Source organism: Dipodomys spectabilis, unplaced genomic scaffold, assembly GCF_019054845.1.
Source record: "Dipodomys spectabilis isolate Male_0828 unplaced genomic scaffold, ASM1905484v1 ptg000019l, whole genome shotgun sequence".
Taxonomy (NCBI): domain Eukaryota; kingdom Metazoa; phylum Chordata; class Mammalia; order Rodentia; family Heteromyidae; genus Dipodomys; species Dipodomys spectabilis.
In genome coordinates this window covers 16,242,958-16,265,475 of record NW_024870696.1, presented here as the reverse complement: position 1 = coordinate 16,265,475, position 22,518 = coordinate 16,242,958, and positions in this window count along the sequence as shown.

Sequence of the window (22,518 nt, the reverse complement as noted above, 5' to 3'; positions counted from 1 at the left end):
GAGAAGGATATATGAGCTTTAATGACTTATTCCTTGAGATTATATGTGTATGTGTGTATATAAAGTTCCAAATTCAGAAATTTTCAGATCCATATCTAAATCACAGGGTTTGGTAAAAGCACACACTTTTTCTAGCCCTCACATTTGGATCTTCAACATTCTCAACATTGAGCCATTATCTTATTCCAAAGCAAAAGACAGTCAAATTGTCCAGGGTCTCATGAAGCACAAGACAACTTTCGACTCTGAGCTGTGACCATCACAAATTTGTTTTTACCTGCAGCCAAAGCACAGTTAGAACTCAGCTCTGTGTACAAGAGGAGGCTACCACATTAAACCTGAGTACAACCAAGGTTCCATTGTGCTTCTGATGAGCAAAAGATGAATGTATCATTCAGTCCACCTAATGAACATTTCAATCTTCTAATAAACACCCTAATAAAGAAAAATTGAGACTTAACTCACTTTTATGATCACAACTGACACGTCGAAAGGTCTTAATTGGGCTGAAAACAGCTTCCAATAATAATATCCTCCTTAATTGATTCATTAAAGGGGCCCCTACTGAGACTAAAGTGCTGGTTCCAGGAAGAGGAATGAAATAGAGTCCCCAGTTCCCACTGAGTGGCTATGATCCCACTGCCATCAACTCCCCAGGCCATTGAAGAGAGGATGTTAAGGATGCCCAATCCCTGGAATCATTCCTCTAGTCCCAAAGTAGACATAGAACTGAAACAAGATCTGTACATGCTAACTACTCCTTTGTGGGACAAGCAAGGGCAACATCTCTCACTAGGAGATGCATGTTGAAATAAGCAACTGAGCAAGGGATACATTGATAGCAGGAGGTTAATGCTTTTCATTACCACATTCCCGCATAGTAGAACAGGGGAGGAGACATAGATGTAGCAGAGGGAAGACTAGGAGGAGCAGGTAACCATCATCTGTTTGCAAGAAGAGTAGCTTTGGACATATTCTAAAGACAGTATAGTGTAGCCACTATGAGATGAGATTTGAAGTGACCTAGACTTGGGAGCTCAGAGCTTCAGGATGAGCCAGAATGAACCAGATCTTACTCTTTTGCTCAAAACCCTCCGGCAGCTTCTCATTTCATACCTACTTGATCCGCCTCCTCCACTGCCTCCTTGACCTTATCTCCTCCACTCCCCCAATTCACTCTACAATACCTCTTACCCCTGCTGTTCCTCAAAAGTATCCAGCATGCTCCCACCTCAGGCCTTCATGCTGGCTGCTGTACCATTGCCTCCAGCTCTCTGCCTCTCACTGCTTGATCTCTGTCAAGTCTTTGATACAACATCACCTCCTCCAAGGCCACCTGATTTACTCTCTGCTTATTCCAAATACCTCCCCCTTTTCCCATTCTTCTGTTCTTTTTTTCCCTATAGTACTTACCTTCTAGCACTCTGAGTAACTCATTTCTATGTCATGAGTCTCTTTTCTCCTCTTGTTCACTAATCTATTCTGACTGCCTAAAATAATGAAGAGCAGGTGCTTAATTTTTGTTGCATGAAAACCTCATAAGATTGTTCGAACAACTAAACAAGATAAGGCAATTTAATCAACTAACACTGGTAGTAAACATCATCGTTTCCATAATGATTATTACTATTGTGGCTGTCACTATTTTCTCCCCAACATAGTGGATATGGACTAATTAGGTTATAATTCTCCTTCGTCACTTGTTATGTTTTTACTTGTTGGCTTGCTGCTTGTTTTGTTTGATTGACTAGTTGTTTGGTTGAGTGGTTTTGGTGGTGTTGAAGTTTGAACTCAAAGTTTCCCACTTGCCATGCAGGTATTCTTCTACTCAGCCACCACCCCGCATTCCCAGCCCACTGATTCTTAGAGAAGGCTAGATTTAACTAAGCTTAACATTATATAACAACTTGTCATGTAAAGACAGTGCCAGATAGGCATCAAAGATCCTGGGCCACCCTCAGACTCCACCCCACCCCCCACCTACTTTGCCAGGATGAACGCAAAGGTCCAATTAAAACATATTGCTTTCTTTTGTCACTTTAGGACTGTACTTCATATAAATACCAACTCCACAGCACCTGCACAACAACAGGAGGTTAGAAAGGGTGTGAATTTTACAGTAAACAAAGGGTATAGGAAGGAACAGGAAGAGTGATGTGTGAGCTGCTTGCTAGAGTTCTCAGAATTTAAGCTTCCACCACACTGTCTAAGACACTTGCAATTCTGTCCAGGAAAAGAAGAAAACAGCAACCATCTGCCCATCCTATAACCTCCTAGGCGCTAATGAGATGCCTTCTTTGTCAAACACTTAGGAGCGTCTGTGACAAAGCACGACCCTGGGTAAATAATGAGTGGAACAGACCCATTAACACAAAGTTCGACTGTATCTTCTGTTTCCTGAACATGAAGAAAGACAGGAGCAGACAAGGCAATGAGTCGTTCAGCTCTCAGAGGCGGAGCTTGCTCTCTGCTTCTCAGCTGATAAACCGTGAGAGGCACACACTGCAGCCAAGACACCAAAGGCAGGTCTCTGTGTCTTCTGCCCCATAGAGTCCAACTCCCTCTGCATGCTGCAATTAGCACCTGTGAAAGGGAACATGGGTTGGCGTGTCACAGTGTACTGATAGTGCCCACCGTGTGGCCATCTGCAGTGTTCAGGAGACAAGAGAGTCAGGGGTTCCGAAATGCAAGCACTTGAGCAGCAGCCTGCTGAGTTAAAAATCCAGAATCTGCCAGTTGGCATCTCTGTGACCTCGGGTCAGTTACGTTACCTTTGTAGGCCTCAGCTCCCCCTTCTGTGAAAAGGTATGATGAACACGCCTCACTCATAAAATTTGTGAGGAAGTAGATGTAATAATGCCTGGAGTCTCTTAGCTTTGAGTCTAGAACACAGGAAATACTTAGCAAACACTACCGTCTTGGAGGGTTTGGAAGGAATTCAAAGTTTAGAGTGCCAGTGCACAATATCCACAGTATCCATTGAATGCCTGCTGGCTCCAGCTTTGAGTTTAGGAGCTAAGCCTGCAGCAGTGAATAAAGTCGACTAGATGCCCAACTCTCCCAGAGCTTACTGACTAATAGATAATAAGACCTGGTATGCGATGATCTAGGTGGCCCTCATGCTGTTCCAAGCAGTGTTCCAGGTGCTTTACCTGTATTTAACAATTTATTACTTAGAAGCAATCTCTGAAGTGCTTTGCTATTATCATCTCCCTATGACAAAAGAAGCAACTGAGGCATGATTACATAAACTGACCAAAATCATGAAGCTTTAAACATCGAAGCCAGAGTTTGAATCCAAGTAGACTTACTCCAAAGTCCACTCTTTTGACAGGTATTTGAGAGGGAGCTCTTTGTAGGTATAAAATGCACCTGACACATTTGTGAATCATAACAAAATGCCTGGCCCATGAGGCTGCTCAATAAATGCTTATTAGAGGAATGAAGGACCGGTTTTCTTTGAGGCACTCAAACTACTCTCTTTGCTAGTCTCATGACACCTCTCTATAAACCCTGAATATGAAATGAAAATATACTATTCTTCCTAGGAATGGAGAACACAATTGATTTTTCTGTCCACAAGTTATTAAATGTAAGGTTATTTTTCCAGAAATGGTGATGAATTTTTCTTGAACCACCTACACTCTATTCTCTTTTACCCAAATGGCATGCATTTGAGAGGGGCCTGGCAGACACTGACTATTAACGTCTAAAATATGCAGTACAAAGGACACAAAATATGTGAGACTCTTCTGCTTTTATTTTGGAAACCAGTGAAGCATTCTAACCATACTCAACCCATCCCATGCAACGACTGAGCTCTTCAACTCAAATACCTCCATTTCTTCACTGTTCTCAAGGTTGCTCCTATACAAATTACTTAGACTGGGCCACTACTGAAGAAGATGAAAGAGGCAAGTATTACATGGAGGGAGATGAAGTTCAGAAGAAAGGGGGATTTTGCCAGGGGATTAAGATTGACAGTTCCATGAACGATCTGTTCTGCACTGACTATGGCTGGCACCTGATCCACTATAATACTTATTATTATATTACAACTTGTTAGATTTAAGAAGTTATATATTTAAATTAAATATATTATCATTGAAATGTTTTCTATAGTTAATATATCACATATTTAAACACAACAATCTAGCCTAGTGCCCCTAGCTCACACCCGTGATCTTAGTCTCTTATGAGGCTAAGATCCAGAGTGTTGTGATTCAATGCCAACCCAGGGAGAAAAGTGTATAGAACTCTACCTCCAGCATAAAACCAGAGTTGGAGGTGTAGCATAAGTAGTAAAGAGCCAGCTACGAAAATAAACCAAGCAAGCTCAAAACCCTGAGTTCAAACCCTCATGCTGCCAAAAATAACAATAATATGTTAATAATCAAAGTATATTTTATATATTAACTGTGTCCAGAATATGACTTTTTGGCAATACTAGTGTTTGAATTCTGGGCCTTGAGCCACACCTCTAGTCCTTTCAAGTTTTAGCTTTTGAATAAGATCTTGAATTTAAGCTCAAGCTAACCTAGACAGTGATCCTCGATTTATGTCTCCTGGGTAGCTGGTGTGCTGGGTGTACACTACCACACCTACCTTTTTATTCATTGATTTGGGTCTCCGTAACTTTTTTTCCCAACTGACCTAAAATCACATCTTCCCAATCTCAGCCTGCTGAGTAGCTCAGATTATAGGTGTGATGATGGCCAGGGCACTCAGTTTTATATTTTTATTATTATTTCCAGGCTTGTATTGTGATGAATAAAGTCAAGTAGGTTGTTTGTTTTTTTCAAACTATTCTATTTAAGTCCTGCAATAACCATGAGAGTAGTAGTAATATAATACTTGTTAAGGAACAAACTAAGTTTCTCTAACAAAGATACCTACAAATGCAGTGGCTTAAACAAGAGTTTTTCCTCTCCTGTGCACTAATCCTAAAGCAGTACTACATGTAGTCTAAGCTGATATAACAAATGCCTCTCATGTAAGACATTTGATAGATGTCTTTGTCTCTTTGACGTCAGTATCTTGAATATAAGTTCCAGTGTAATCATTTGAACTCTTATTATAAAGCTTGTGTCCCCCACACCTCTGTGGACAAAGTACACTTCCCTGCACCACTGATGTTAGTCATAGGCCCATAGTCTGTTTTGTTGACTGGAATGTTAGAGGTAGTGGGGCAAGACTTTCTAGGAAGTCACTCTACCACTTGAGCCATTCTCCCAACCCTTTTTGTTTGGGTTATTTTTCAGCTAGAGTCTTTACTTTTGCCCTGGGTCAGCCTTTTGTACCTTAATCCTCCTACCTATGGCTCCCACCCAACTGGGCTTACAAACATGAGCTACCACACCTGGTCAGAAGCTCTAAATGTGTTACATCATCCAAGCTAGTGTTTCAGTGATACATTGGAAGAAGAGTTTATCCTCAACCAGCAGCTCCCAGTTCAGCTGGGCTGAAAGCGGACAAATGTAGAGCCCATCTAAGGCCAGAGCATGACCTGAAGCCAATGCTAGTCACTGTGCAGACTAACTCAGCTCTAGTTGCTGACCTCAGCCTACATGCATTGAACAATGCCACAGAAGACCTAAAAAGGTGAGCCTAAGTGCTTCTGTTGTAAGTCATTGAGTTTGGGGAAAGTTTGTCATGCAATATTATTGAAGCAATCACCAGCGAAGACAGAAATTGGTATCCGAAGTGGAGTATTGCCATAATGAAAACCTAAATGATGTACCTGCAGCTCGGGGAGTAGGCAGCAGACAGATATGAAACTGTAATGGAAAGCTGGAAACATGCCATCCCATGTTATTTTAAGAAGAAGTACTTGGCAAAACTCATCTGTAATGATTTGGAAGACAGAAAATACGCCTAATGAACTTGAAGCATCGGACAAGAAAGTGTCAAGGCAGAATATTGATTGGATAACCTAGTTGATACTAGCCAAATAAGTTATTACAAGACAAAGTAGAGCTTAAAAAAGAACTGACCAATTTGCCAGCAGAAACTGAGAGGGAGTATAGAAAGTCCCAAAATTCTAGGACTTGCATGTCTGAAAAGTGAAACTATTTTTCATCTTATCATTTTTTCAGTCTCAGGACAAAGACTAAATCAAGGGTGTGGCTGCCACATCCTTTATTACAACCACTCAAAGGACTGAAGTGGTGTCTAACCATTCTTTTCAGCTGAACAAAGTGTTCCTAGAACATAAAAGACATATTCCTACAGAGACCTAACACATCCAAAGTAATCCAAAGTAGCCCAAGTCTTAAGAGACAGAGAGAAAAATAAGGAGAGATGGCTCAAAATGCATCATAGATGCGACTTTTGGCATATAGAATCGACTAAAATAAAATCCTTTTGAAATTACTTGAATTAGTAAAATGTCACCAACCTGCGACTATGACTGAAATGTGCAAAGATCTCTGACCCCCACCCATCCATATTTCTCAAAGTCGAAAGTGGTCTTACAACTTACTGAGCCAGAAAGAAAATGGCTCATTCCCCAAAGTTATGGTCATGCGTGATGGACCCCAGGGAAGGAACTTCTGGAATGAGGAAACACTGAAGGGAACCATGGTCTCACCCTGGGGTCAGCACACTATGAACAAGGTCACTTCATTAGTGAAGTTATACATTTATGAATTATTTTCACTGGTTTTAGCTGCAACAATACCATGAAACTTGCAAAGCTTAAAATACCCTTTACCACTGTCAGTAAAAGAACCTGCCATATCCACAGAATAAAGAAACCTGCCTCTGCTTGCACAGTAGAATCTCAGAATTGCTGAGACTCAACTGTGCTGTGCCTACTTCCCTTCTTCAGAGGAGAATATCCGGGCAGTTTTTCTACCTCTGTTCAACATCACATGCTGAAAAGTTAAAAAGTCAACCAATTCTCTCTTTGATTCATAGGTACCTTCAACACATAAGTGCCACATCAGCATGTGGAATGATTTTAAGACTTAAGATTTTAGACTTTAGACTTACTCCCAGTGGGATGGGGGTAAGTATAATTTGCATGTAAAAGAATCATGAATAGAGGCTGGGATGGTGGCTCAGTGGTAGAGTGCTTGCCTTGCATGCATGAGGCCCTGGGTTCGATTCCTCAGCACCACATAAGCAGAAAAAGCCAGAAGTGGTGCTGTGGCTCATGGTAAAGTGCTAGTCTTGAGCTGAAGAGCTGAGGGACAGTGCCCAGGCCCAGAGTTCAGGCCTCACAATACACATACACAGAGAGAAAGAGAGACAGAGAGAGAGAGAGAGAGAGAGAGAGAGAGAGAGAGAGAAGGAATAAGTTTCCAGATTGTCATAGCTCCTATTGACTTCCCTTCTGCTTCCATTGTATAGAGGAGTCCTTCCTAATGGTTGATCAAGTGACTTGCTTTGGATAAAGGAATGTTACTAGTCATGGTATGAACTGGGGCATTAAATGTGCTTATTTCAATGTGCTTATGTGGTTTATGTTGGATCTCGTATGTCTGTGATCTGCTGTGAGTAGAGCATCGCATCTGGTCCTCTGAGTAAACACATATGGATCAGACCTGAACCAAAGATGCAGTGTGAAGCTTGAAGCAAAGCTTCCCAGTGAGTCCGGACTAGAACATCTAATCACAGTGATTAGACAGACCCATCCGTGAGTGCATAGGTACCTGTGAGCCACTGAGATTTGAGGTGGTTTGATAATAGCATCATTGTAGTAATAACCGATAGATATAGAGCTTCTACCAAACTGTCGTAGATGAATCTAAGAGATGGTATTTTAGTTTGGAAATCAAAGGACCTCCATTTAAGTCCAAATTCTGCCACTTACCTATTATTTAGAGATAGTTATTGTATTTTTCTAAGTCTTAGGATTTTCTAAATATGCTCTGAGAATAAAAAAATCCTAAAACAGAAAGTCATTGTGAAACTAAGAAAATATACTTAAATATGTTGTGTAAACCAAATAAAGTACACAAATACAAGATTGTTTTCATGATCACACTTCAGTTCACATAATGTTGCCTGGTTTTGTTTTTAAGGAATGGTTTCTGTCCTCTGATTTTAAAACTTGCTTATTCTAGGATTGAAAAAATGGATAGTATACACTGGTATCATTGCAGCATTTTAATCTCTTTCTCTCTAATTTTTAAATATGATTCCTGATTTGTCTTCATTGAGCATGTGTAAATTTTATTATAAGAAAGCCAGACAATATAAAGGTTATTCTTTGGCATCTTGACTGTGCTACTCAGGCCTATACTCCTGAGCATTTCTCTGTCCTCAGACCCTTTCCCTTTCAGGAAGGAAGTCAAAGGTATCCTGACCCATAACACAAAGTTCTCTAAGCACTGTCTCCCCACGCTGCAGATTGAGGAAAAACTCAGAATGCTTCCTTTCCTATAACAACCCCAAATTCCTGAAAACTAACCAGACAACTAGATTCCCAGCAATGTGGGAACCTCCATTAGAACTTCTTCTTTAGAACCATGTCGACCAAATTTTTTCCTTGGCTTCAGTGTACCATTTCTCCTGAGTTTGGACTAGTATAACCTGATTGCTTTGCATTCATGCCAAAATGTTTCCCTGCCTCCAAAACGCCAAGGGGAAGAGCAGAGGTTTCCTAGAAATGCATCTAACTTGTCTCCCCAAACCCAAGAGTGTGAACATTGTGGGTATAGACACTGCCCACAGCGAGGGGAGGAAAGGTCAAGTCGGTAGCACAGCTGAGATCCATTTGTTCCACAAAGTCAGCCAACACGGGTTCTTGGGGAGGATTATTTGAGAACTAAATTTACCCACACAGTTCCTCTCAATCTTCCAGCCAAGGCAGCAGAATGTAGCAGAATCCTCTCAGCTGGCTTTATAACAGTAGTCAAGCTGGGAAGAATACCACACCACACAATCACTGATCAGATTTCCCCTCTGACACAACAGGATCACGGAATACAAGACCTGTGCATTACATATCGTTTCATCCGCTTAATAAACAGTTATTGAATAAATGGCTACGGAATCTTACATAGTGAGTGACCACCTGCCACCATCAGTCCACAAAGGTGGAAGACCAATGGGAGACAACACATTGAATGAGGGCTCAAGAAGCCCACCTTCTTCTCACAGAGGCCACCGCTTTCCACAATGACAGCTGCCTGAGTGGCATGAGCTCACCTGGAAGATGAAGGAAGGGTGGATGGTCTCTAAGATCCCTTCCCATTGATGACTCATCTTCATCAGGAATAGTAGTCTCGAAGCCCTCTGTGTTTTACGCACTGTTTACAACTCTTCATAATCTCAGGAGATTCTCAAGAGTTCTTTGAGTTGCTATGGGTTCCCCCCCTTAGTTTTTGCAAAGAAAGGAGGCCTAGAGGTGTGAAGTAACTTTCTTAGTGATACACAGTGGTAAACAGGGGGGTTAGATCCTAAATCTGACTACTGTAGTATCTCACTTTCTCAGCCACTAAGGCAGATGGGTTCCTCCTCTTCAGTTACACCTCAGGCTGTTAGGTGCTCTTGGAGGTATCACTTCTCCTGAACAGATTCATTTTCCATGTAGCTGATTTTTTTCTCAGAAAATTGCTTTTAAAAAATTTAAAGGTTTGTGGCAGTGGGCAGCATGGCACACAGGCCTGACAAGCCTCACGCTGGGCCGCCATTGCTTCCTTATGGTTTCAGAATGGGTTGGAGGTCCTTAAAGCACGGGTCAACTGTCAGGCAATCCTAGCAAAGCAAGAGAAACGCAAGAAGGAGCTACAGAAGATGTCAGTCAGTCTCAGGAACCCGGTTAGTATGAACCAACTGAGAAGGCAAGAAAAATAAAAGTAGTTTTGTGCTCAAGGAGCCTGAAGGAGCTGAAAAGACTCTGAGCATATTCTGGCATTCTGGATCTCCCACCCAGAGGCATCTGCTCATTCTCCCAGTCTCTTCAGAGTGCAGAGGACAAGGCTTGCTAACCAGATGTCATGGAGCAATAGCCTCAGGGAAACTCGTATCTCATGCATGGGCTTCTGAACAGCCAAAGGGTGGCAGAGATCAATGGCATTGATCAAAACATTGGGAGCAGGCATGTTTTTAAAAGGAATCGGGAAAAATTAAATGAGCTCTATACCATTTTTGAAGCTGTAACTCAGAGGTGTTTTTTCTCCCAGAGCAATAAATAACAGTGAAATCAAATTCTGAACAATAAACAAGGATCTCTAAAAGTTACAGATAATAAACACATGCTACTTGAAGGAAAAGGGAGAGGAATCTACAGTTCATGTTTAGAAAGCAAAGAGTAGGAGACAAGAGTAGGATTAATTAACTGCATACAAGTAAAGAGCTCCTCTTATAAGCCAAATGTCAGGAAAAGATAAAAACCCAAGACAAGAAAAAAGTAAAGCAGAGGATAACTTAGACACCAGGGGCTCAGGCAACTCCAGCGGAAAACTTCTTGAAACTCTGTATTCAATTAACCAACAAAAAATCTGGACTGGAGATGTGGCTCAAGTGATAGAGCACGAGCCATGTGCAAATAATAATAATAATAAGCCAAGCAAGATTTTGAGGCCCTGAGTTTAAGCCCTGGAAAAAGCACACACGTGTACATTAAAGCATTGGGGAGGGAAATGGGTAGATTTTAATTGTCTCCAAGTGGAATCCTGAAGTTGTTTGTGGGGAATGATGGTGTATGTATTTGTATACAGCAACACGTGTATGCATGTATGTAAATGGAGAGAGAAGGAGAGAAAGGATTTTTTTCCTGGTGACAGAAAAATAGAAATCAGTGGCACTGGGTAGCTGCTATTTTCCCAGCGAGAGGAAGTCCCATTACATCTCATGACAAATGAGCACAGTGAGCCTTCCTATTAGTATTGGGCAAATGATCTTCCAGATATACCTAAATCCAAACCACACAAAAGGAGCCAGGCCATAGAAAGGCAGTTTGCTCTAAGGCAAAATGACATTTTTCATGCTTAAATTACCCATTCCCTCCTCCACCATTCCCCCTTTGAAACACTAAATTGTTGGAGCAGTGGGCATGAGGATAAAAGCAGACAGGTAGAGATTTAGATTGGATCGAAGGAGCAAAGCCATCTGCATTCCTGTACCTTTCCAGAGTTCTACCGGTGCCCACCACCATCTCCCTCCTGCTGTCTGATCCCACTAAGTTAGGATCCTAAGAAATTCTGCCAGCCACCTGTCCTGAATTGAATTGAAACATCTTTTATGGAGACAGCCTAGACTCCCTTTTAACCTGACCAACACACACACACCACAGCCCTACCCTGCAAAGCTGAGTTCCCACTTCGGCCCTGACCCCATGACCATTAGGGTCCAGGAGTGGGTATCCTAAGTCCAGAGCATCAGATGTGTGGTAAGGCCCTTTTCAATGACCCCCTATAAAACAACTGCTGCTTCTAAAACAACTATGTTCTATAGCTCCATCTCTGATGATTATATCCACCCACATCTACAAGATGTAAATGCTCGATAAAAGAAATATTAAATTCTAAAACTACCTAGTGTGGGAGAAGAAAGGGAGGGTTTCTAAGGCTTTGTACATTTTCCTCAGTCCTACAATGACTACAGCTTGGGATTTTTACACGTCTGTGAAGAGACAGCAAGGAGGAACAGAAACCAAAACGAAAGAGAGGAAAGGTGAGTAGGGTAAGGGGAGGGAGGAAAGAAATCAGGGGAGAAATGAGGAAGGAAGAAGAAACAAGAAGGCAGGAGGGGCTTCATAGACTTTTTCAACTTCCAGCAATTCCTCACACAGAGCACAGTCACACTGCCACCTAGAGGCTGAAATGTGCTTCCCTGAACTTGGACAGTGATGTGCAAAATTTATTTGGGTAAGCTTGTTGAAAGAGTGTTACAAAGGGGATGTAAGTGATAGAGATGTTGGGTATTATCACGAATTTTAGCATCTAATTCTTTCAAAGTAGATCATATTAAGCACCTACTGTGTGTCCCAGGGATTAAGTAAGTAGAAACCTAGATAGGACTGTAGTTTCTCTGCTCAAAGATTTAAGTCTAAGGAGACAGACTTACAAGAAACAGACACTGTGAACTGCCATAAACGTACAAATATATTATGTACCCAGTGCAGGTAAGGAAGAGGCTCATTCTGACTAGAGCCAAAGTGCGGGGGGGTGGGGAGAAGGGGACATGGTTTAGGCAGAACTGAAGCAATAGAGTGGAGGAGATCTGGACACTTGAAAGGTAATCCCAGAGAGAGGTAACCAACCAAAATAGATACAAGGACAAAGCCTACAATAGAAAGAATGTCATAAATGCCCAGACATGACTGGAAAGCAAGGAGTGTGGAAATGCAGACAGTACCTGAAGGTAAGGGGGAAACACGGCCCAGAAAGATAAGTTGAACCAAACTGAAACTTGAATGTGAAGCTAAAGAATTTGAGTGAAGTTGCACCATGATAGGATTTTAGAACTGCATTATTCACTCTGAGGTGCCCAGCACCTAGAAGAGTGGTTAGTATCTAGTAGTTGCTTCATTAGCACCTGTGGACTCAATGACTATCACAGAAAGCCCATGAAAGTTTTGGAGAAAGCAAATAATTAAGACTTATGTTTTAGCAAAACATAATTTGAGCCAATCTGTGGAAACGGGAATGTCTTACAATGGCACCATTAGAAACTTACCGTCAATGCCTAGTTGATATTTGTCTGATCCAAGGTACATTGGGGGAATGGAAATGTTGGAATGGTTATGCACCAGCTTGACACATTCAACCTAGTTTCACAGTAGTGTATGGATTAAGGCTGAGTGATAGCTCTGGCCAAGGTAGGGAATGCAGGAGGAGTGGTTTGGGGAAAAAGGTAATAAAATTAGTTTGAGAAACAGAGTTTCCAGTTCCTGGATATATAATCTATTGGAGTTGCCTGACATACAGTTAAAATTACAGTGTGGAGCTCAGGAGAAACTCCTAGCACACACATACTCCATACAGACACACCTGAGCTGAATGCTACTGACATTCATTTGTTCATCCTGGTTGTAGAGATACAGGGAATCCGTAACACCCTTGGAAATAAACTGTACAGATGTTTTGGTAGAGCCAGAAGGTTGGACAGAGCATCTGCAGTTGCTACATCTGAAAAATGGGGATTGTTGGAAGATTTGACTGAGCTCATCTATGGAAAATGTTCAGCCTAGAATCTGTCATAAAATATAGTAAGTGTTTAGACTGCAACCTCATTACTCATTGTAATGTGATTTTTTTAAAAAGACTATGTGATCAAAACTCCAAACCCAGTTTGTCATCCAGCTAGTGGCTTGTACCTATAATCCTAGCTACTCAGGAGGCTAAGATCTGAAGATCACAATTCAAAGTCACGCCAGACAAGAATGTCCAGGAGAATCTTATCTCCACTTAACCAGCAAAAATGCCAGAATTGAAGCTGTGGCTCAAGTAGTGGGGCACAGCCTTGAGTGAAAGCACCCAGGTCCCTGAGTTCAAGCTCTTAGTACCCACACATATAAAAGGAGGTATTATCTGCACAGGAAAATTGACCTCTCTTAGTCTTAGCTTGCTTATTTAATCAATGGGAAGAATAATTAATAATAATAACAACCTGCAATACTTACCTCACAAGATAAGATGAGATCTGGCCACGTTGGAAGTCAATTTATACATGTTACATGATTTATTAAATGGAAAAATGGTAGTGGGGGAAAAGATCTCCAAGCTTCAAGACACTGTGGTTCTAGATAAGCATCTGTCTTTTTAGCAGCCTTTGCCCCAAAGGAAGAGAATCTCCTATGGCCCAATTAAGGAATTCCTCACTCATCACTTTTCTACGTTCCAGACCTGCTTTCAGCAGAGCACATTCCCTTTATTCCATCTTCAATGGAGATTATAAAAGAAGTCTTTGAAACTCCCCAGCTGGTAGAACCACTAGGGAATCAAAGCACATTTGTTCTCTCCTCTGCATATTCCCCACACGGCCCAAGCAGCCCATCAAGCATCATACCATTCATCTGAATCAAAACGAAGTGGGCCATTATTTAAAAGAGACAAAGAGAAATATTAGAAGGTTGGAACAAATAGGTTATTCAACTTCTGGCCCACGAGGTTTTGTTGTTGTTGTTGTTGTTTACCCTTGGCTCTGTCTAATCCCTCTAGAACACAGCTGTAATGACAAGTCAAGCGCTGACAGCTACTGGCTTCCCCCTGTGGCCATCACCTGTACATATGTGTTTAAGGGATAGGATGATCATAGACCCATTGGGCCAGAACGCAAAGAAATGGAATGTGATGTGACTTCCTTCAGCCAGATTTACAGCACAATGCAGAAAGTCCCGGGTTTTTGCAGAGCAAAGATGACTAGCAAACAGTAAGCTTTAGCTTAATCCATTTTAGGAACCAGGTGCCCACTACTCTGCCAGGGTCTGAATATGCAAAGAGCATTTACAAGGCTCTTCTCCAAAGGAAGCCTTCAGGTGCTGCCAAATGAGACAGAGGAAAGAAAATGCGGTTCAGTTTCTCTGGTTTTTGCAAAAGCTCCTTATTCATGATTTTCTTTCAAATAACACTGTTCTGAACTGTAGGGATACTCTCAGATCAGAAGCATCTGCCTTGAGGGATTAAATAAGAACAGTTATGAAAGAAAGAGGCAAGGAGAGCAAGTGACTTTCCAACCATGAGATTGGTGGTAGTGGCTAATCCTGTATCCCAGGAAGAGAGAAGCCAGGACAACCCAAAATACGCTAGGAGTTCTAGCCCTATGTACAAGTTGGTTTTGAATCCAGCACTAATTCAAATCTAGACAATGAAAAGGGGTTTTTTAAGGACAGAAGTTGAAGAGGTTAATGCCCTTGCTCACAGGGAGGTAAGACTCACTCTGTTTTAGCTTTAAATATAATTCCCCTGAAAGCTACTGATGTATAGGAGGTAAGAAGGATGGGGAAAGAGAAACAGGCCGAGGAGGAGGAGGGACCTATTAACAGGAGGATATTGAGCTAACAAGGAAGGTAAAGGGGGATAAATGTGGTGCAACTGAATTGTGTGCATGCATGAAACGAGAACAATGAAATCCGTTGGACTTGTTTTAGGGAAGGAGAGTGATAGAAGGGAGTAGATTGATTGGAATACATTGCAAATGTGAGTACAAATGTCACAATAACATCACTGCTACATAACTAATGTATGCTAATAAAAAATAAGTCTAAGTTCCACACACAAAAAAATGCTCTTCTCCACTTTACCACCCTGACACTATTACATCTGCCCTCTGGCATTGCAGAGAATAAACTATTTGTTCTCTCTGTCTTCCAGCCTTCTCTTCCCTGAATCCACTAGTCCTCTGTCCCTCAAGATGTCCTCCTAGGATGGATTCCTCAAAACATTTCTATATAAAAATACCATCTACAAAAGGGATTTGAGGTCTGATTGTTGTCCACAAATGCAGGTGGCGACTGTGGATCAACTCTCCAGAGAGTCTCAAAGCTATACTGGATGATTACTAAGTGGTTGCACTCGACAGAAGGGCAGCATTGCCATGTGAGATTTCCTGAGCTCGAATAGGCTTGAGGCTGACGGATGAACTATTTCTCACTAACACAGCTCCTCTGAAGCAGACAGCCATGGACACAATTTACAGAGGAAATACTGAGGCATTTTCAACTTATCTCAAACCAGGCTAACAGCCACTCCTCCATTCTTCCCATTTCTGCATCTGGGTCCTTATTCCCGCCCAGATCCTGATTCAACTTCAGAGGCTTCTTCTCTGTTCTCACAGATCCAATAAGTGGCCACTTCCATCTTCCTCCTTTCCATCTTCTCCCGTCTATCTTCTGCGGCTACTGCTATGTCTTTGGATTGCTGCCACATACCTCTACTCAAGTCCTTGTTGTGTTCAGAAGCAAGTTGCTTCTGAAATATATTATCTAAATATAGATTATCTAAAATATAGATACCTTCTAAAACATACTCCTCAATTTGCTCCAGAATCTGGCTGTGCCTGATCTCTCTTGCTTTGTCTCCCAGAACTCTGTGTTGATGAAGGTTCCACCAGAAAGCAGATCATGTACACACTACAAGTGCAACTGCAGAGAATTCCCCATCGGCCCTCTTGAAGGAAGTGAAGCCCTATTAGGCCTCTTAGCCTGAAGGTACAACAGGTGGGAACAATGTTATCAGGCCCTTCACAGGAACAGGAGTTGAAGGAAGAGGAGACCCAGACAGAAGTGAGACTAAAGGACTATAGCTTCTGCCAGAGCCTTGGCCTGTTGAGGGTGAAAAAAGGGTGGTGAGAGGACAGTGAATAAGTCATCCGATTCTCCTCACCTGGGTAGCTTACCATGCCTCTGATGGGGAACCTCAGGTCCATGGGAGCCTGTGGGATCTGTCCACAGATAACTGGCTCCTAGGGCACAGAGCAAGGGCAAGCAAAGTAAAGAAGAAGCAGATAAAGCAGAGACGTGAAGAATAACTTGCACGTTATTCCATTTCTCGTATCCTATCTGCAGTCAAGTGCATGGTTCACCATTTCCTAATCGCACACCACTTCCTGACCCTGTGCCCCTGTTCACATCTTCTCCTTTCTCCTGAAGGCCCTTGAATGGAAGCCTTAAACTGGTGTAGCTTCAGAGGCTCTGCTGGCTGGTTACACATTCACTTAGGACACTGGCTGTGCAGCTGATGCCAGAGACTTGTCTGGTAGGATGACACAGACCAGAGAAGCACAGTTGCTGTAGTCAAAGCCTCCATACGGTTCGACTAATCAAAGGGTGCTCAGAGGGATCCCCACAGACTCTCAATGTACCCTGCTCATAGCAGAAGAAAGGATCAGATGCCGGAAATGCACCTGTGTGTGGCAGCATCTTCCTCAAACATCATCGCTCCCAGCGCCTCTCACACCTGAGGCAGGGGCTCAGAGCAGGACCACTGAGGAAAATGGGGCTTCAAAGCCTCAGTTCTCTTGGGCAGAATCTCTGCCCTGCAGCCAGTCCTCTGGGTGCCCTGAATTGGTCAGTGGAACAGTAAGACCGCTTTGCACTTAACAATTCTTTTCAGGGTAAAGGTTTTCCTCCCTGCACAGCGCTTGCCTTTTGTCAAGGAAAAGAAAAGAGGAATCAACCCAGAGTGAATTCCATGTAATAGCAGGAGGTTCGCAGGCAGCTGCTGCTGCAGGAGTGCACACACACGGTGCATTTGTCTGAAACCTGTGCCTGCTGCACAGGGCAGGCGGGAGGCCTTCGCCTCCACAGTATCCAGACCACCTTGGAACTGCAGCTTTCTTCCTTGTCTCCAAGGAAGCCGCATTTCCTCCCAAGGAGGGAATGTGGGTCAAGGCAGAAATATCACATATTCTAGATGGATCTAAAGAGTTGGCAATGCTCCCGCTACCATGCAGGAGATTGCTTTCAAGAATATTTGCGTTTAGCTTGCAAAGCAGGGAAAGGTAATAGACTCTGAAGCCAGACTGAGTGGGTTCAAATCCTGTCTACACCATTAACAGGCAGAGCAAGCCTGAGCAACATGAGTATTCTCTCTGCATCTCTATTAGAAGGCCTGAATAAGTTAACCTTATGTTAAGTGATGGGCCCAATACTGGGCATACACACAACAATAGCTCTCAGGAAAAATCAGCTGTTGACTCATAAATGCAATGTTTATAAGCATAGGTAAACAGGACACACATATGGGCCCTGTTCTCAAAGAACATGAACAATGGCAATAGCTGACATCTATTGGCCATTTACTAAATATTAGGCCCTGATACAGTACTTACGTATATGACTATTATTTCATGCTCTCAAATTTCCCATTTTCAGAGGCAGACATCGGGGTGAAAAGTTAGCTACATAATTTACTCAGGGTTATTCAGCCAGTGCGTGCTAGAGCTTAGAATTAAAGAGCAGCAATAAACAAGTAAGGCCAAAAGGTAAATTCATCACTGCAGCTGTGAGTGATGCTGTGGAGAGGATGGAAAACCTGTAGGGGCAGAAAAGAGGGCCCAATGGAATGGGCGGTCAGAGCATCTCAAGCCAGGATGGAAGCAAGAGAAGCCATGAGCCATGGGAAGAGCAAGGCAAGCCCATTCCCGCAGACAGAATGGGAATTCATGCTCACATGAGGAAGAAATGGAGGCCAGAAACCCAAAGAGGCCAGAGTGGCTGGCATGCAGTGAGACCGAGGTGTTTGCAGTGTACATGAAGCCAGATCATGACGAGACCTCATGAAAACCTCCACTCTAAATAGAACAAAAGGGCTGCCAGAGGGCCTTAAAAATGTATAAAGATGACCTGCTGGATGGTTTCAGAAACTGTTCCTTGAATAAAAACAAGGGGACTCTTAGAAGGCAACTATCGTAGCATTTAATAACTTGGACCTGAGATGTAGCAAGCTTATCATGGACAAGAGATGAGCTTTGTGTCCTTTTGTGTTTTTCTCATTATCACCATAATAATCACTTACCATTGACCTCACCAGATGGTGAGTCCAGGTCAGCGTGGCTCTGGGATAGGTATGACTCATTCAGGTTCCTATGCAAGGGATCTTCCCCCTGTGATCCACCACCAACATGACAGCTCAGTGCCTGAGCCACAAATGTTTACAAAGACACCAAAAGAAACCACGAAGATGTATGAATGGCCCGAAGCACATACAGAAGAATGATCACTTAGAGCAATCATGGGAATTGCATGTTAGATACCGCTCACCATTTGTCACACTTCTTTTGCTTGTATTGCTAAGGAGGGATAGAAGGCAACCCCAGGCCCCTTCATTCAGAGTCTGACTCTTTGAACCATCATCATATGCAAAAAAAAGAATAAATCTGCAATACTGAGCACTGGGAAAACATAAGACAAATAAAATACCACCTCCTCCTTGCTTTACAGACAAGTAAAAGAGCAATTATCATTTGATATGATGGAGATAGAATGAAGGTAATAACAAGGAGCTGTGATAACGTCTAAGTTGAGCCTTTACCTGAGGTCAGGACAGATTCTCTGAGAAGGAAGACATGAAGGTAGAGGAAGCAGAAATGGTGCATACAAAGACTGGAGAGCCCTTGTGAAGTATTTGGAGGCCTGGAGCTTTCTGTATGATTCAAGCCCACAGAAAGGAGGAATTAAGGGGTCATGAGACACACCCACTCTATTAAGAGACTTTAGGCTACACTAAGAAAGGAGTATATATTCCAAATGCTCTATGGACATATTGAACATTTTAAGGAACTTTCCAATGCTCCTATCTCATTTGAGAAGATCATTCCGTATGCAGTTGGGAAAGCCAGGTAGAGGAAGAGAAGGATTGAAGGCAGGGAAGCTGGGACACCTTGATCCTTGTGGTAACTCAGATAAGAAGGCCTAAGCTAAAGAGCAGCCAAGAAGTCAGAGAGGAGGAAAGGAAAAGGAAAATGGGAGGTGGACACAGTAGAAGACTGTGATCATTTGTTGGAGAAAAAGATAAAAGGTTTAAAATTCTCATTTCCACCTTTATGAATGAGAAATTAGGTCATATGATAAAAGGTTCTACAGGCAAGCCTGGACTTGACATGTTAAAACAGTGATTTTAAACAGAGGAGTGTTATGATCATGGCTGTAATTTAAGATTAATATAGTCATAATGGGTAAAACCGGTTGGAGGTGGGACCATGGAGGGGAGAATCCAGAGCAGATCCTCCTGTGATGGTTCACTAAATGGGATTAATGAAGGGGCATGAAATGGCTAGGAAGGGTAGGAGGCCAAAGCAAGCAAGATCTTGAAGGGACTGTGTTTATAACAAGGATTGAAGCATTCACTGTGTGGGGAGAAAGAGCCTTTCCTTCTCTGGCATGGGCAAAACTGAGAGAGGTAGATAACTTCCAGGTAAAGGTGATTGAACATCTTCCTAAGCTTTTCATCAGCACTGGTGATGGTGAATGACCAGCCAGGAGTGAGCAGCATACAGTAAACTGTAGGCTAGAGGCAAATATTTAAATGCACAGAAAAAATATTCAGAATGCTAAGTCACAAAATAGTATTAGTATTATGATCCTGTTTGTTAGAAACATGTAGGATTTGAAGGAAAAAAAAAAATCACACTCCAGTATGTTCACAGTCACCTTCTCTGAAAAGGGGAGTTCTAGGTGATTTTTATTTTCTTCTAGACAATTTTTGTGTATTTTCTGCCATAAACAGGCATGACTTTTGTCATCAGAAACCCAGCAGAGTTTAAAATATATTTGTTAAGCTTATATAGCATGCCTGTCTCCCAGAACTGGAGACGAACCTGTTTGTTAACTTCTTTTCTTTTTCCAGCCCATTTATAATTTTTGAAATGTACAGTAACTTCTGTGCTCCTGAGAGGCAAAGCTGTGGGTGTTCTTGGGCTGTCTGGGGCCCTATCTCACTTTGAAGGGTGCCCCCTGCTCACCAGAGTGTCTTCTTTTAAGCCCTCCACCAAAAGTGAGAGCTCTCATTTCAGGTCCCAGCTCCCAGAAGGCTTTCCGCCCTGGGCTCCCTCACCGCTCCCCAAGCCTCTCCCTGCCTTTCTCCTCAAGGACAGGACTGGATTCCTCCTTTCTCCCCATCCCCAGCCTCAACTATAAAAGCTACCGTGCTGGCAATGAACTCATCTCCTTCATCTCCCTGCCTCCAAACGTTTTCTCTCTCAAATTGTTAAAATGTTATTCAGTCCTAGATCCTGGTGGGAGTGGGAGATAGAATAAAATAAAAGGCGTTGATTTTCCCCCCCTTTAAAGGGAAAGGAAGGGGATAACAAAGAAAGGGAGCTGCTAAATCAGGACCTGCAGGTGATGGTATCACCACCAAGTCTTGCTGTGTTCACAGAAGCTTCTTAAATATTCCCTATGACTACAGCGCCTTGGACTCCAGTCTCAAGCAGTTGTTTGCAGAGGATTTCAAAAGAAATGAATGCTCAGGCCTTTTCCAGCAGGATGATTTTTTTTCATGTTAAGGGTGGAGGATGGTAATGTAGAAATAAACAGTGTTGAAAAGTGGAAAGCCTGGCTTGAAGTTCTCCTATGTGAAGGGTTTCCTGGGCCACCAGTAGGCTCAAGGAGTGGAGATGCCTGGGGCCTTTCCACCTTTTTTGAATGTTAAACAGAAACAAATGCAGTGGTCCAACTCCTTTTCTTTTCTTCAGATAACCTCACAGGAAGGTTAGGAAGGGGATATTATCTCTTATAATACCTGATTCCCCAAAGCAGAGAAACATCAATCTTGCATGTCTTACAGAATCTAGCTTTACATGTTCTAAGCTAATATAATAAGATATAGAAAGGTTAAACACAGTGTGCAAAGTCACTCGGTTATTTATCTATTTCTTTTATTTTAATCCATTATTGAATACTTCTGGTACATTTTAATTATCTCAGGTCCCAGAGATTTAATCCAGGAGCTATTCTAACTGTTGGGAATACAATACTGCCCTTGGGTGCTTATAATTCAATCATAGCAGAGCTGAGACTCAAACTCAAGACCCTGATATTGGCCTAGTATACTTCCTCCTTCAACGTATTACAGTTCTTCAGTGTGATTATCTGGTTAATGAAAAGCTCGTTTTAATTTTGCCAAAACCTTTCAAACATTTCATTTAAAAAACGGTAACAAAAGCAATTATTTGTACTCTAAGCATACAGCACGAAAAGAGCATCTCAAATTTCTGGGGGAGCCTTACCTTATGCTTCTAAAACTAAATTAGCTATGTTTAGTTTCATCCAAGAAATCTTACAGTGCCAGGAGAGATGCCTTGGATTTGTAACAATAGCTTTCTTGTGAAACTCCCAGAGCTTCCACCTATGGTATCCTAGTCTCCCCTCAATATCACTTAGACTTTAACAGAACAATCTATAAGAAGAAAAAGAATGAGATATTAGACTTGAAATCATGATTAATGAGACCATTAGACTATATATCGGTAACCTAGTTTTCTGACTATCAATCATTATTTGGCTCTATGAACCTGATGGGGAACTTCCTAAAACAAATATTTTCAGCATCATAGAAAGATAGGGGTCTGTGGGACCATCGATGTCATTTAAACTCAGTAGAACTGCCATCACCAGGACCTAAGTGGTTGTCCCATATCATATCTACCATCCAGCTCTAGCCCATACTTGGTGGTTGGATGACAGGCCATAGGAGTAGATGAGAGGAAGATGTCTCCAAGGCTGAAGAAGCCAAAAGACCAAAGGAGTGCAACCATCAAGGGACTGTATTCTGCTGCTACTCTAACAATCAAAAACTAAAGCAAGAAGGTCCGGTTGACAGGGTTAATGGCAGCCTGGTTGGGAGGCCACCTTTGCTAACAGCAGCCCTGGCCATTGCTAAAGGTAGTGGAGAAACCCCATGGAGCTGGGGCAGAGGAAAGCTTACCCCCTCCCAGGAGCATGGGCCATTGGAGAACAGGTTCTCCAAATGAGAGGAAATGTCTGACCTATTATTTCAGTTTCCAGCTTTATATTTTTTCCAGTTCAAGTCAGCTCAGGGACACAGTCTTGCACAAATCTAGGACTCCTCTCACAGATGCCGAATAGTGGCCTTAGCAAACATGGCCAAGGGCTCCATGACCTTG